Here is a 15398-nt window from a genome sequence, read left to right on the forward strand (position 1 = left end):
GATCGAAGAATATTAGTGAAGCATAATCCGTCGCGTACATTTTTATTTATTATAAGTGAAAAACTTCGTTGGCGGTTTAAATCAACATTTTTCTTAAATTATTTCATTTTTAATATTTTGTAAACGACTTTTTATATACAGTAGACACCCAATAACACGGTAAATTGGGGAAGTGCTATTTGGGTGCGTGTTGTTAGGGGACTAGAAAATACTCATATTTTTTTGCAATACGTAGAATACGTATACATATGAATCAGGCGCGTTTGGCGAGATATCCTTTCTTTGGCTTGCTCACATAAAGTAACAGGCACCAAAATAGCACGTCCCCAATTTACCGTGTTATCGGGGGGTCTACTGTATATATTTACAGTATGTTTCATTTTTTTTAACGCTTCTCGTAAAGCTTCATATAGTACAGAAAATTAAAATTTTAAAATGCATTTTGCACTAAATTCAAATCGGTTTTTATAATTAAAATATTATGTCAAGTTTTTTGTTTTATGGAAAAAAGAATGAGCAAAGTGAATGATTAGTATTTTAGATTTTTTATCGACTTAATTTCGAAAGTGTTTCTTATTATATTATATTTTCATGTGATTTAAAGATATTACTTGTTTTTTACCGCTTCGTGGATTATTTTATTCAATGATTTTCTCATTATTAAGAAAAGTTTAATTCATCTATACTCTCAACGAATTTTCAAAGTATTTTTCCTCAACTTAGCCTTCGTACAATATTTTACTTATATTAGTATGCCATTGCACAGAAATATTTATTTGATGTGATAATGTATGTAAAAATGTAATGCATGTAAAGTATATGATTTAAAGTAGTCTTAAATGCATGTATAAAATGTAATATAAATAAATTGTAATTAATAAATTAGAGGTAAGAACATTTGACCCCCGATAACAGGAAAATACCTTAAAATATTTACACTTTCTCACGGAATAAATATTTCGATTAAATAAAATATTAACAATTATACATCTTATTATTTTTATAATTAAATACTATTTGAGCAAAATACGAAAATAGATACTAGTTTATAATATACGTATATAGTATAAATTATTGGGATATGATTTTCGAATAATAATAAATAAGTAAATAATATTAAATGTAATTTTTTGTTGGTAAAATAATATTGATAAAAATAAAATTTGTTTTTGTATTATTTTTAAATTAGTGCCGCCTATGGCCAACTATTAAAAAACATTTGCGATCGGAGCTGCAGCAGTCGGCGGGTGCAACCGTCGAGCGGCGCTGCCGTCGTTTTCGACGCTCTCCCGCGGGGCGGCGAGGCGAAGCGACGGAGAGGGGCATGCGCAGTCGCGAATGCGCGGTGGCAACGCGTTGTCCGGATTCTTTGTGCCATTCCTGGCATACCAGCGCCGGCGGGGAGCCGCGCCAGCCTGCAGCGCGCCGCCGCCGCCCGCGCCTCCGCCCCGACTGTCGCAGTCGACCGTCGCAGGTGAGAGCCGACCATCGCGAGTGGCCCGCGCCCCCCGAGTGTCCCTTCGCCCGCGGCCGCCGCGACTTCTTCTCGGGCCTCGAGCCGGAGGAGACTTCGCGGAGTTCGCGGCGGCGTCGCCCCCCCGAGGACGTCATCCTGTCCAAGATTTGAAAACAAAGCGGGCCGCGCGGATCGATCGGGCCCGGCGCGGCCGCCCCCGACGCAGCGCAGCGCCCGTAGTCCGCAGCCCGTAGCCCGTCGCTCCTCGCTCGCTCGACTCCAGGCGTCTCCAAACTTTCGAACGCTTCGCGCCTCCCGCCAACAGGTGAACGTGAGATGCGCCGCGGTCGAGGGATTATCCGCTTTAGGAACCACAATAACAACAATTCAAAAAATTATACAACTGTGACGTTACAAATTCAAAGTGTTTTTATTTCGATCAAATTTTGGCCATAACGCCGCTTTTTTGCCCATAACAACAATCGTGCACCTGTGCTAAATTAAACCAAAATAACTATCACAACGACTAAAATACAATTGTGCGACTCGGTTTCATTTTCTTCCATGTCTTGTTTATTTATATATGGAATGGGAATCCCATTACATTTTTAAAATTTTTCATCAACAGCTTTTAACAAAATCATCATTGATCTACTTTATGGCATTTGACCCATAAGATCTATATCATGTTTGTAATAGGTTCATTAGTTGAGTTTAAAATAAATTTTAATTAAAAAAATATACTTTATTACACATCAATCTAACCGATTTAAAACTAAATATTTATTCATAAACCATAACAATAGTAATGGAACAATCTACCTGTTTTTCAACTATATATAAAAGGTTTAAATCAATAATTTTTTTAAGTTGTAGAACCTTAACAACAATTATACCTGTGTTATATATTTTTTAATTAAAATTTTGAATCATAACAACTTTTTTTCATACATTAAAAGGGGAGTTCCATATTTTTATATGTTTGAACCTCAAAATAACCATCGAGTTGCAAACATTACATCCGAAAAGCATTTTTTATTAATTCTCGGAAATTTCGCTAATGACGTATGAAAAAAGTTTCTTTAACAGAAAATAAACTGAGAGAAAAATATTTCTGAGAGCATTTTTTCATCTTGTATTACACATTTGATATAAATCTAATTTTAAACGGTTTAATATCACAATTTGTATGAAAGAAGTTTTGAATTCATAACAACTCAAAAAGTATGTAATTGTGCAACACCGAATCCGCGAAATTTCTTATTACATGAAAAAGGCAAAAAATGCCTAATTCATGAAGAGGAAAGCAACTTTGCTTCAACAATGAATTAGGCAAATTATATACCGAATGCCTGAATTGGCCATGAATTATTTTACTTCTTTCGTACATTGATAGAAGTATTATTTGATATTGCTTCTGGGTGATCAGAATTAGTGATTATTATATAATTATAATTCCGATAGATCATCAGAAATTAGTTTTAGATTTCCCTAGATTCCCCTAATCTCACGGTTGAATCAACGTATTAACATTATTTTTTTTAAATGAGTTAATATATATTATTATATATGCATTTTAAAAAAGTATATAGTAGGGCTCCGATAGTGTTTTTGGAGTTAAATAAAATGTCATTTGCTTATATTATTTAAAAATAAATGCTTATAAAATGTATAAAAACTATATTTACGAAATTTGGTTAGGTTTAGTATAAGTAGTTAAATAAGCCATTAAATAAAATATGTAGTAACTTATTGTTAAGACATTACTTCCTCCAAGTCCTGAATCATGTATAATAAAATTATTTAACTGATTCAAATCGGCTCGTATTTTTCGGGTCAGAATTCTAATTCACTTGTGGTCAGAATTTATATTTCATGGGTCAAACTTTATATTAATTGGTCGGACTGGTTAAAATTTGTATTCAATAATAATAATTATTTTAACAGATGGTCAGAATAAATTTTTTTAGTCAGTATTTATATTATATGATCTGTATTTTAACCTAAAGATCAGTTTTAAGTTGATAATAAGCATAATAATACATGGTAATTATCAAGGTGTTTTAGGGCCAATTTGTTTGGTTGGGCTCGCAACATTATCAGATAACAACACAAGCTAAGCGTGCTCTTTGCCGCCGCTCTGTCGTTATTCCCGCTTCGTGAGAGGTGTTATATTTCAATGTGATAGGCGTTAGCCCAATGCGTTACAACAGGGTAACAACTACTAAGTTATGATACGAAAGTCTAAAAATGTCTATAATTAAATTTTATTTAAATTATTTATCCGCGAGATTAGGAAAATCTAATCTGTGATGGTCGATCAGAATTAAATTTATGTATTAATCACTAATTTCTATCTCCCAGACACGATTCGATTTGAACACAGGTCTTTTAAATATCAGTCACTAAATTATACCACTGGTCTATCGTTTGTGTAATAATTTACTATTCTAAAATAAGATTAAATATTTCATACCCATTATGTATTTTCTTTGTGATGATCACCTTCCTTCTATTGATTAACTAAGAATCGGGATAAAAATATAATCAATGACTTTTTCCATAACAACAACGATATATCCATAATTAGCTATACAAATAATTTATTGTTCAACATAGTGCCAAACTTTTTATCAAAGATATTTTAATTTGACGTATAATCTTGATATATTACACATACGAGAGGCAATAAATATAAAATAAAATTGGATACGAAAGGTTAGAAGTAAGAATCTACATTTTAAACATTAAGGATCTGTAACATATATTTCTAATAATTATATATTTAATTACATAAAGAGCTATTTAAAGTAAATAAATAAAACAACTTTTAATATCTTAATAGCGTTATATTGAAACCTTTTTTTTATTATTATACATATTAGACCAATTTTAAATGCTCCACCTGTGCTACAGTAGAATGTAATATTATACAATACGTTATCTTCACACGCGTCGGCGTTATCAATGAACAGTGATGCTCGTTGTTGTTGTTTGTAAACAAATCGGTGTAACCGTCGTCTGCGTATCAGACGCGTTGTTGTTGATATTGTTATAATAAAATTGATCCGTTAAAGTGCGCTAATCTGCGTAAGTTTCTTTCTGGACAGTGTCCAAAAAGACATAATAGATCTGTCGTTGTGTTACGACACAAAGCATCAGTATATTTAAAATTATCAGTCGTTCGTTTAATTTAGATTTTTTATTATCAGATCAGTACGGTTGGTTTAACTCGATGAAGAAATGTGATCAAGCATGTTTCTTCCGCGTAAGTTTATTTATTACGATCATATCTTCGTACGTACATTTATCTGCATATCAATTCCGATTAGCATCTTTTTTGCGCAATTTGCCCGAGATGCGTATCTCACGCGTTGACAGGTAAATTACACGTGTGAAATTGATGCGGTGTTTCTGCACCATTGCGATTCGCTCAGTATTTCATCCGTATTTTATAGTTACTTTGACGAACTAATAAATTTATTTTGAGAGATTTTCGCACGATTGCGACAAACGTTTTAGCACATATTTGACAGAAGATTTATAAAATGTTCACCATCGTTACGAATCTTAAATTAGTAATGCTTGCATCTGTCAATAATTACTATATTAATCCAAAAAGTTCCATATACTGATTTTTATTTAATTGAAATTTGATTTTGTATTCTACGATTTTTATTTCGCATTGTTGCAAATTATCAATAACTGGAAAGATTATTGTTTTTTTATTAAATTACGAAGAAAGTCATAGTTGGCATAGTTGGAAAATTTTCGGCGAACTTCCAACAATATTACCGCGACATGATGACATCATCTTCTAAGAAACTTTTACTCATCAAACCGCACCATTCTGAGCAATGTATTTGTTTTTTTATTTACAAAATAAACTTCAAACATGGTTCAAAATCATCATTATTTAACGGATCGTTACTTTGGAGAACAAATTAATAAGATTTAATGCAGATTGATACTTCTCCCGGTAGACGTTTTTCACTGCACGAAAACCACTCGAGACGAAACGGCGCCGCCGGCATCGAAAAGGTTAATTCGATTCTCGCGTCTCTCGCTCGCATAGGACGGGTCACCTAAGTGTGTAGTCGTTCGTTAGGCCCCTTACGCAATTTTTGTTGTTTCACAGCCGGCCAGAGTTTAAAGCACCGTTGGTCGTCGTCGTCTTCGTCTTGTTCTCTTCTTCGTCTCTGAGATTGAGCTATTTGCGTCGTCCCCGACTATAGGGTTATTGCGTGCCCCCAGACGAACTCCACCAGGACGTATTAAACGCGTTTTATGCACAATTTCGTTCCTGACGCGCCTGTTTGAGAAACAACCTGACGTAAAATCTGTCGGAGATATGTCACGTGACAGACAAGACAAAAAAAAATGATAAAATAGTCCACTTTTCAACAGGATTTATTAGTTTTCTTGATTTGGACCTTTCTAAATGATGTCCAATAATCAGCATCTTTAATATTGATTGACGCTCGCTATGTAAACTCTTAACCTATAAGAGTATTAAGATGAATATGTAGTATACGGTGTAATTCGCGGAATTTAGATGAATAATAATCGGCACGTTTAAGCATTTGAAACAATACAGAAAAAAATTCGCGCTGCGTGGCCAATCATTACATTACTAAAATAGTAGTTTTGCAGTCTAAATATTCACTTAATGTTCTATGATCAAATATAGACTTCAAGTGCTATAAGTGACATGGCAAATAATTGAAATCTTTGAAGTATCTTACACGCTAAAAAGGTTGCCAGCTGTAACGTCATAAATACATTTTACATTCATCATTGTCTAAATAGTTTACTGGATGCAATAAAAAATGCCGGGCTTATATTATCTGGAAAACTAATACATGCACGTTCGTTGGACACAGTAACTAGACAAAACAGAACATGATACACAAATCCGCGAGGACTGATTTTTGAGACGTTTATTATTTTGCAATATTATATTCATTTATTCAAAATACACCCCTTCTGAGTCAATACAGCGCTTTTGTAAAAATTCCCCGGAAGTGCCTTTAATGGCTCAGTCTACCATTTTAGACGTCATCAATGGTGTCAAAACGTTTTCCTTTCGACGCCAACTTAATTTTTACAGTGAGCCAAATCAGGTGGCTGAGCACTAAGGTTCCTTTATTGCACAAGAATTCGCGTGCATTATCATGCAACAACGATCAAATGCCTTCGGCTTGGTATTCTTGTTGAAATAGAAGAACTAATACCAAAATAATTCGCTTGTGAATGTCAAAACCTAGACCTAACGTATGCCACAACTAAGAGATGGTGCTACTGGAACCGAAGATATTACTAATATAACTACTCGCCGATTTGGGACAGACGGCGTATAACAGATAACGTTGTAATTGCCGAAATTCCAGAAATTACTCATATTTCCTAGTTAATATTGTGCAGCTGTGTACTTTCTCGTTGATTTTTATATATTTTTAAATCAATACGAATAATGTTCAATTTGATGTAGTTTATTATGGTAATATTTTCTTAATTAATTCGTACTGAAAGTTTGTAAGTAATAGTAAAAATAAATACACGTTTTTTTTTGTTGGAACATGTAATTATTTGTGTATAAACTTGTATTCATTATTCAAACTAATATTTTATCGTTTATTATTCGATATTCTAATACTTCAAAATAACGATTATTTGGAGACTAATCTGAATGTAAATAGGTGTTTCCAAACTTAGAGCAAAAAGCTTTAAAAATATTGCAATTACTGTACCTTCTAAAATTTTATTCGGAAAACCTTTTCTAGCTTCCGATATGTACTAGTCAAATGTCCGGATTTTTCATTTCATAATCGTGTAAACCTAATGTCCATCAACTATTCGGCGAAAAAGTCAAACATGACAAAACGATTTATTACTGAAATAGTTAATTTAATTTTCAATATATTTTATTGTTATTTTTTCGTTATTATATCAAATAATATTTTTTGGACGATAAAAAAAATCACGAAATGAATATGGAAATTGACCAATATTCAAAAGGCAAAAAAAGAAATGCTTGATATCACATACTTACAATACGCAATAGCCCGGCCTTGAAAGGTGATGATTAGACCTATGAGTTTAATTGGCCGTTAATATTCTTAAAAAACTTTGTACTCGATTATCTAGAAACATGCGAGTGTTGAGTTCGCCCTTAATATTGTCAACGCCTCTCTTATTTGTTTATATTCTAATTCTATAAATTGCTTCTTGATGTATGTTTTTATATAATTTAACGTTCACCCACCACCAATCGACATGTGTGAATCAGGCTTGTCACCTTCTAAAACAAACACAGGTGCGCTAGCGCATTTGCACCTGCATCTATTGCCAATGTGCGATAGTTTCGCGCGCACTTTTCTTTATCGGACCTGTGTTTTTCCACGGAGCACTTACGCGCGCCTCCCGCTAGTACTTTTCTCGAGTATTTTACACGTGTAGTGTATCATTGCATTATCGTCGATTGTGCTACACCAACTCGACCGAGAGAAAGATTCGCAGAGAGTGAGTGACTCAGTTTCCCGTCGGGCTAGACGAGCCGCGGGCTATTCCTGGCGCGATATTTATACGAAGCGAGAAGCTCCTCCGACGACTTTTGTCTCCAGTTGTGTGTTTCCAAGTTTTTCTCCTACTTCTTATTGCTCTCCAGTCGAGAGATGCGTTTCGAGTGGTTTTCGACTTGTTAACGTTGATCATTCGCGCGGATTAGCTTGCGGTTTGTATGAATGAAAATGATTATCTAGTGATACAAACTGCATAACTTATATCATATCTTTAAATCAGAATTAACTTGACTTATATTTTTAATGTATACGAATACCGACTCATAAAATAAAAATAGTACGAATTTAACAAATTTATTACCTATATTTTTTAATACATACATATGTATGTTAAGCTCGAAGATATTTTATTTTACAAAAAAAATATGTATACAATAAAATATATTGTCCTCATCTTACATATTCAACTATATATAAAAACATACACTTACAAGTATACATGCTATAAATTAGTAGAGGAGAAAGTAAATCAAGTAGAAAACGAGAATAGTAGAGGAGATTGAAATTGAGTAGAGATCTCATCACTGTAAATTACAAACATCGTGCCCTTAAATTTAAAATAGTTTTCTCATAAAGAAAGTGCTTAATATGAAGAAATATGGCATATATGATGAATTTTTAAAACAATCAACCTCTACAAATAAGTGGCGAAAGACCAGACTTAAAACAAAGCCTGTAAATCAGTGACGTTTATTTTAATAATTATAAACTATAAAATTATAGCATACGATTAATTAATGTCACTCGCAGATGGAGCTGTTTTTTATATTAATAATAATGCATTTTTATAAATAAAATTTTTATTTTGCTGCGGGAACCCGAACCCGCAACCTCTGAATTATCAGTCCAGCGCCCCTTTTAAAAAAAATAACTCGTTGGTTGAGCTGTGTTTTTGTTGGTTGAGCGGCCATTTCCAAAAGATCCTAAAACGCATTATATTTTACACAAAAGATATTTACTTTATTATAAATATAAAACGCCAAAAACATTATTTTTTGAACAAAAATTTTTTGCCCTATTAACTGGCGCCTTACAACGAGATTTGTTCATCGTTCACCGGTGGGCGATTTTCCTAACTTTGAGAACATGTGGACTATACGAACAATTTTCTCAACTGAACTTATTCATTTAGTCCGAAAATATAATGATTTTTGTTTGTCGAAATAATTTGCTGAGTAACAATTAAGGGTATTTTACAACGTTTGCTTTAATATCAGGGCTGTTGTTTCGCAGACGGAGTCGGAGTCGTCGTATTTTAAAAATAGTCGGGAGTCGTAAAAAATCGACCGACTCCGACTCATTTTTATAATTTTCTTTAACACGCTGAGTGCGCTAAAGGGCGTTTATTTTTCGCGCTTAAAATAATCAAATCTGATTTAAAAGCTTCCATAAACGCTGACTTATTATTTTACAGCAATTATTTTACTAATTTCTAAGGTCTAATTTCAGCTTAAAACAAGGATGAGACATATTTAATTTAGATTTATTAAAGACTTATGATTAGATTTAGTCAACCTTATAAAATAAAACCAACCTTTTCCCTTACGAAAATAAATAATTAAATTTGCTATTTTAATGTATCACTTTATTTTTTATATAAATATTTTATTAAATATCTTTTTTGTACTTACTTTTTTAAACATATCAGTATAATTAGTAAATGAAAGTGAATTAAGTAGACGTGGCCCTTTTTTTTGCTTAATTATTTTTTGAAATCCTTATATTTTTTTTAAATTTGAAAATCGTTGACATTATTTTTATTGCTATCAATCATATCCTGATAAAAATAATCTTATTAAAATCAGAGTCGGTGAAATTTTAAACGACCAGAGCCCTGTTCAATATCGACTGCTTATATTATATTAGATTACTGTTATGAAACGAAGAACTTATCAAAAATATTTTAGAAAGTGTTTCCAAGTAGGTAGTAATTTCGGAATAGTTTTATCTTCATTTTTATTTCGCCATCTAGTAACCATATATTGTATATAAGCAAAAATATATTTAAATAACTAATTTTAAAACCATTAATTTATTGTATTAACCTTCCTCTTACGGTGCAAATTTTGCGCGCTCCGGTGATGTATACTTAGTGTACATATAAAAACTGAAAATTTGTTATTTAAAATTGTAAAAACATTAATATTATTACGAAATATGCATTATAATAATTATTGTATTATAAGCACTAAGAACGACTAAATGTTTTGGATATCGCATTTATTCTGTATTACATACTATATAGCTAATAAAAATTTCTAAGTTTGGAATTATCTATATTGATGAATTAATACTATTTTTGTTGACAAAACATTTATTATTGTGTTATTTTCGATAATTACTTACATATAATATATAATGTAATTATCTGATTTGATATGTACGTGTATCGCGTGAACATTACATATGAATATTACTAGGCATATTTATAGAGATATTCACATAATAAGCTGTACACTCGGTGTACGTCACAGTATAATAATGGTTAAACATATTCAATTATAAGGAATAAATGCTGAAATAAATAAAAGGCGTTTTTTATATAATAATATGATTATTTTACCACTGACCTATGAACTTCGGAAAAAGCTGATCCGGGTCAGTTTGTTCTAAGGTGTAGGAAGGTTTCGGCAATCTTGTATTACTTAATTACAAGTTGCAACCAAAGCCAAAGCACATTGAAGTGGCGTTCATCTTCTGCTACCCCATTTTAGTTCGCACTTCATAGTTTCTTGAGAAACAATGTTTTCGAATTGTTCGGTTGAATACCTTGTACAACAAAGGCGCTTAACGAAAGTGGAACCATATTAAACAACTTCACATTCGCGGCGCTAAACGGGTTAAATTCGTCTACATCACTCGCGCATTTGTTTGTTTTTTATTTAGATGCAGATCAAAACGCGTCATATCCGATGACAAGCGAGCGAGTGACCCGCGCAATCCCAAATTAGCCGCCCGATCGTCACTCAGTTCCAAATCAATTAAAATTGCGCATCAAACGATAAAAGCACATGCTCTATTATAATAATGACGTCGCAATTAAACTGGCGTCCGGCGGCGGTGGACAATGCGGGTTTTGTTCCTTCAAGAAGCGCATCGAGACACGCAATCGCGTGTCCATTGTGCGAGTGCGAGCAAAGGGTTGTCATTACGTTAGCGTTAGAGCTTTTCCCATCACGCTCAATTTCTAATTCAGAAAAGCTCACTCGCAACTATATGCTAATCTCCGGTTCGATGGAATCAACGAGTCAATGAATAATTCTCTCGATTCGATGAATCATTTACTACACGTGTTCTTCGCTGTGCGAATCTGTGTTGAGGCGTGAATCTCGCGATTACCGAAATAGAACTCAGTGCGAGAGACTTAGTAGCGACTGTGAATACAAACAAAAACGTTGAGAATTTTAACATCTACCTGATGTACCGTTCTATATAATTTTTATATATTTGAGGAAATCTTAGATGGTGTAATAACGAATCATTATAGCATGAATTAATCAATCTCGATATTTATTTATAGCATTAGGTGAAACTAAGAAACCCTAACCCAGTCGATAGAGTTCGTGTGAATTCACTTCTGGATTGGTCAACAATGACATCGTTAGTGTTGATATATAAATACCAATATTTCCATTAGCTTAGTTGATTATCAGATTGTTTATTAATTTGTAAGGCTTTCGACTCAGTGTAGAACAGAATATTTAACTAAATATTAGATTACTACTGTTTTTAGTTGGATTACATTCGTTAGTATCCACAATAATAATTATTGCTTTTACAAGAACTTTATATACACACAAGGTTTTTTTTTCTTCTTAATACTGAATACTCATCATAAGTACTATATGGACGATGATGTTTGAATATGTTTTAGCATATAATTGTTGCTTATTAGCATATATAATAGATAATATACGGATGCGTGTTCGCGTGTCGATCATAATAATATATGGACCGGTTGTGCGCAATCATCCCTCTGATTGCTCCCGTCGCTCAAGGGTGGCAAATTTTCATATTGGCCCTTTTTGAGCTCACCCGCTTTCGTCGCACACGTACCAGCCTCACACACGCGTGCGTGTGCGGACGTATTCGTGCGAAATTTTCCCGAAATTGCCTAATATCCAGTCGAACGATGAATATTAATTTTTCTCTTCCGACTCTATATATGAGTTCAATCGTTGTCCATTTAACCTTTACCGGACAAAAACTTTTTTCTTATTGACTGTTACACTGCGGTCCGATTTATTTAATCACAAAAATAAAGCTTTTAACCTTTTATTTAGGGTATACCCTGTACCCGTTCTAGATGTTGGAACCACTACCTGTATAAAAAAACCACCCAAAAAAGCAATTACAAAAGAATGTTTCGCTCTATCCTTGTAAATAGTATTTAGTTGTTCACTATTGTAATTCATACAAAACCAATGGTTCTCAATGCATTTTTAATCGCACGGAATTTATTGTTGTTTTTATTACTTTGATATATGAATCACTAAATATATTTATTTATGTACATTACAATTACTTACATATTTATATATTCGTCCGTCGTGTGATATTTCTTGAAGCAATCTTCCATATGAAGATATGATTCTGAATTACGTTTTTAAACATTTCATTTGATTTTCCCTCACAAGTTTTTTATACATAAAATAGGAATTTTATTATATGCAAATACATACTATAATATTATTGTTCGTCCTTTATACATATATTACAACTTTTCCCTTGCGTATTTTTGATTACTTGTGTTAGACCTAACTAACTAGTTATATATACTAATTAATTAAAAAAAGTTAATCCAATTCGCGTTTCATATGTTGGCAGTACTGTAAATCAGACAGCTGTTAATAATCACGCGTGTTTAAAGTATCAAATGCAGGGACGACGATCCAACTTTTTTCAGGGCGGTGGTAAAAATTGGTTAGTCAGTGGTCGTTTTTTTTATTATTTCGAAATTCAGATTATTAAATGAGTTTAGTTCACGTCAAAGGCAATAAAATTGTGCCGTCGCAGTTTAAACGCTCGGTTATGTAGTGTTCATATTAATACTTTTTATAACATTAAATGAGAATCGAATGGAGCACATCTAAACTGAACTATGACCAATAGAAGAGCGCAAAAAAACAACTATCAATTCTCAGAAGTCAAAAATCCACGTCAAAAGCAATAAAATCGTGCCGTCGCAGTGGGAACGCTCGTTACCGAGCGGCCAACGAAATTTTATTGCTTTTACGCGAGTTTTTGACTTCTGAGAAGTTATATTTTCACTGGTAAAAGTATATGTATATCTATCGGTGAAAATGTATTTCGATTTAATTTCACCGGAATTACATACTTAAAAAAATATTTTCGGGATAGATTTTTTTGTGGGATAACCCAAGAATTTCTAGTTTAGACTCAGAGACGTGGAATGAAATAAGATGCTGGAAATTTAATCAGGAATCATTTAAAATAGCTTCAAAAAATATAAAATATGTTGGGCATTACGTAGTTGCTTTTGAGCTGTAATGGTAAAACCACTTTAGGCATGACACATGCCTTTGGACTTCTAAAGGTTAATCCAACGTTTTCCTGTCAAGAGTTAAATATATGTATGAAAAAAATATTGAACCTATTAATGCGATGTTGTGCGTGATGCGCGTTTCTTTAGTTGTTGTTATTGATTAGTTTATTCAAAAATAAAACATGCTGTGTAGGAATATAGGTTTATGGCATATATGTTAATGTTTCACAAATTCCTTCCGCTTCCGAAATGTTAATGTGAACCAGCGACCCCATAAACATAAAATAGGGTGTTTGAATGCTTCTCTATTTTGGACGCATTAAAACGCGTATTTATTTTTAAGGGGCTGTAAAATTAAAACACTTGAATTGTTTCAATACATTTTGTTATGTTTTAACTATACAGGGATTATACAAATGAATTATTTATTTATACCATATTCTAATGAACTAATAATTTTATTGTACAAGTTAAAAATAGGGAGCCACTATATTGTATATATTCTCTAGTATGATTATCATTATGCAATTGTCGTCTACCACAAACATTGTGCCCTGAAAATTAACAGTTAAAAATAACGCAAAGAAAGTGAAGTTAAAGTTATGCTACGTTTCACGCCATTAAAAGTGTATAAAAACATGGTTATTCGCATTTTACAGCGACTGCCTGAAGGTTGGAACAAATTTTCGCTTTCCGTTATTTTCTTTCCGCACAACTTTTCCTCAGTTTTCACCCAGTTTCTCCCGATCCGACATCCAGGGAGGTCAACCAGCAACAAGTTGCGCCGCAGCTCGATCGCGCACATACGCGATACACTTTTTTTGTCTACTTCTCTTTTCTGTCTCCCTTCTCCACTGATCCGGCCCTGTGCATCCGTCCGCCCGCACGCGGGGGTACGTGTCCCGGGCTCGGGGCAGTTCCGGTCCGCCAACCCGTTGTTTAGCTGAAGCGCATGCTCACCTGTTTACATTTGCCTGGACAATGGCTGGAATATCTATGGAATAGGCTTTATTGATTTTTGAACGTTCGACGGGACCTCGAATTATGCGTCAGGACGTAAACACTGAGCTATGCGCCCGTGTGGGTTGCACCCGTTGCACGCCATCACCCCCTATCTATCTATCTATCTCCACCTGGGCTCAATTCGGTACGAATAGGTATGGGGCGCCGGATTTTGGTATTATATCTCATGTCAATAACGACCTATTTATAGTGTTGATCAATGTTGTTTTAAAACACACGTTATATTAGAAGCGATAAAGTGAATTTGAATATGCTTATTTTCTACCACTACTATTCTGCTCCAATATTCTCTTAATCAACTTTTTACTTGTCAGCCTATGTCGGTAGTTGCATAATGCTCATAAGTTTCGACCAATTAAGAAATACGATTATTACCTAGCGTGCTTTGTATCGCCTTTACTAAAGCTAGGCCCGACCCCCTACTTATGCTGTCACGAAACCGGCGCGAAAACTATTGATGGTTTCTAGCATTAGTAATCAATTAAAGGTATCGGATAATGTATATCTAGGGCATGTAGGAGGGGGGAGATTCGGGTACTTTAAAATCATTCATGAAAAATAAAATCATGCTGTAATAAAAATGAAATAAAATTCGACTGTTCGAAAAGCTGTGAAACCCACTGACAGCCTTGACTCGATAGTTTTGTTTTTCTTCTATGCCACCCACCAATATTAGTTTCTTCAAGTTGTCCCCGCCTTTTCTTTAATACGTGTCTGTAAAACTAGAAGTCACTTCCTTTATACTGTTTCTTCGAGTAAGCTTGGACGAATGAGAGAGAAAACTAATTTAGACCAAATCGCTTTATTGTTTAGCTCCGCTTCCAGGTGGCAA

At 33.7% G+C, this 15398-nt stretch overlaps 1 protein-coding gene across 8 annotated transcripts in view; it reads left to right on the plus strand.

Moving 5' to 3' along the window:
• The first annotated feature begins 1376 nt into the window (after window positions 1-1376).
• sd (TEA domain transcription factor 1 homolog scalloped) overlaps window positions 1377-15398 on the plus strand; it is a 105985-nt gene continuing 91963 nt past the window's right edge. For 4 of the 8 annotated variants that reach the window (XM_088201665.1, XM_088201667.1, XM_088201671.1 and 1 more), the window contains exon 1: window positions 1377-1781. The gene's annotated coding sequence lies outside the window, so the exon portion shown is untranslated. The remainder of the gene's footprint in view (window positions 1782-15398) is intronic. The other 4 variants (XM_088201666.1, XM_088201668.1, XM_088201670.1 and 1 more) reach the window with 1 other exon arrangement.

Source organism: Plectrocnemia conspersa, unplaced genomic scaffold, assembly GCF_051122295.1.
Source record: "Plectrocnemia conspersa isolate PC_06_02 unplaced genomic scaffold, ASM5112229v1 ptg000013l, whole genome shotgun sequence".
Classification (NCBI taxonomy): Eukaryota; Metazoa; Arthropoda; class Insecta; order Trichoptera; family Polycentropodidae; genus Plectrocnemia; species Plectrocnemia conspersa.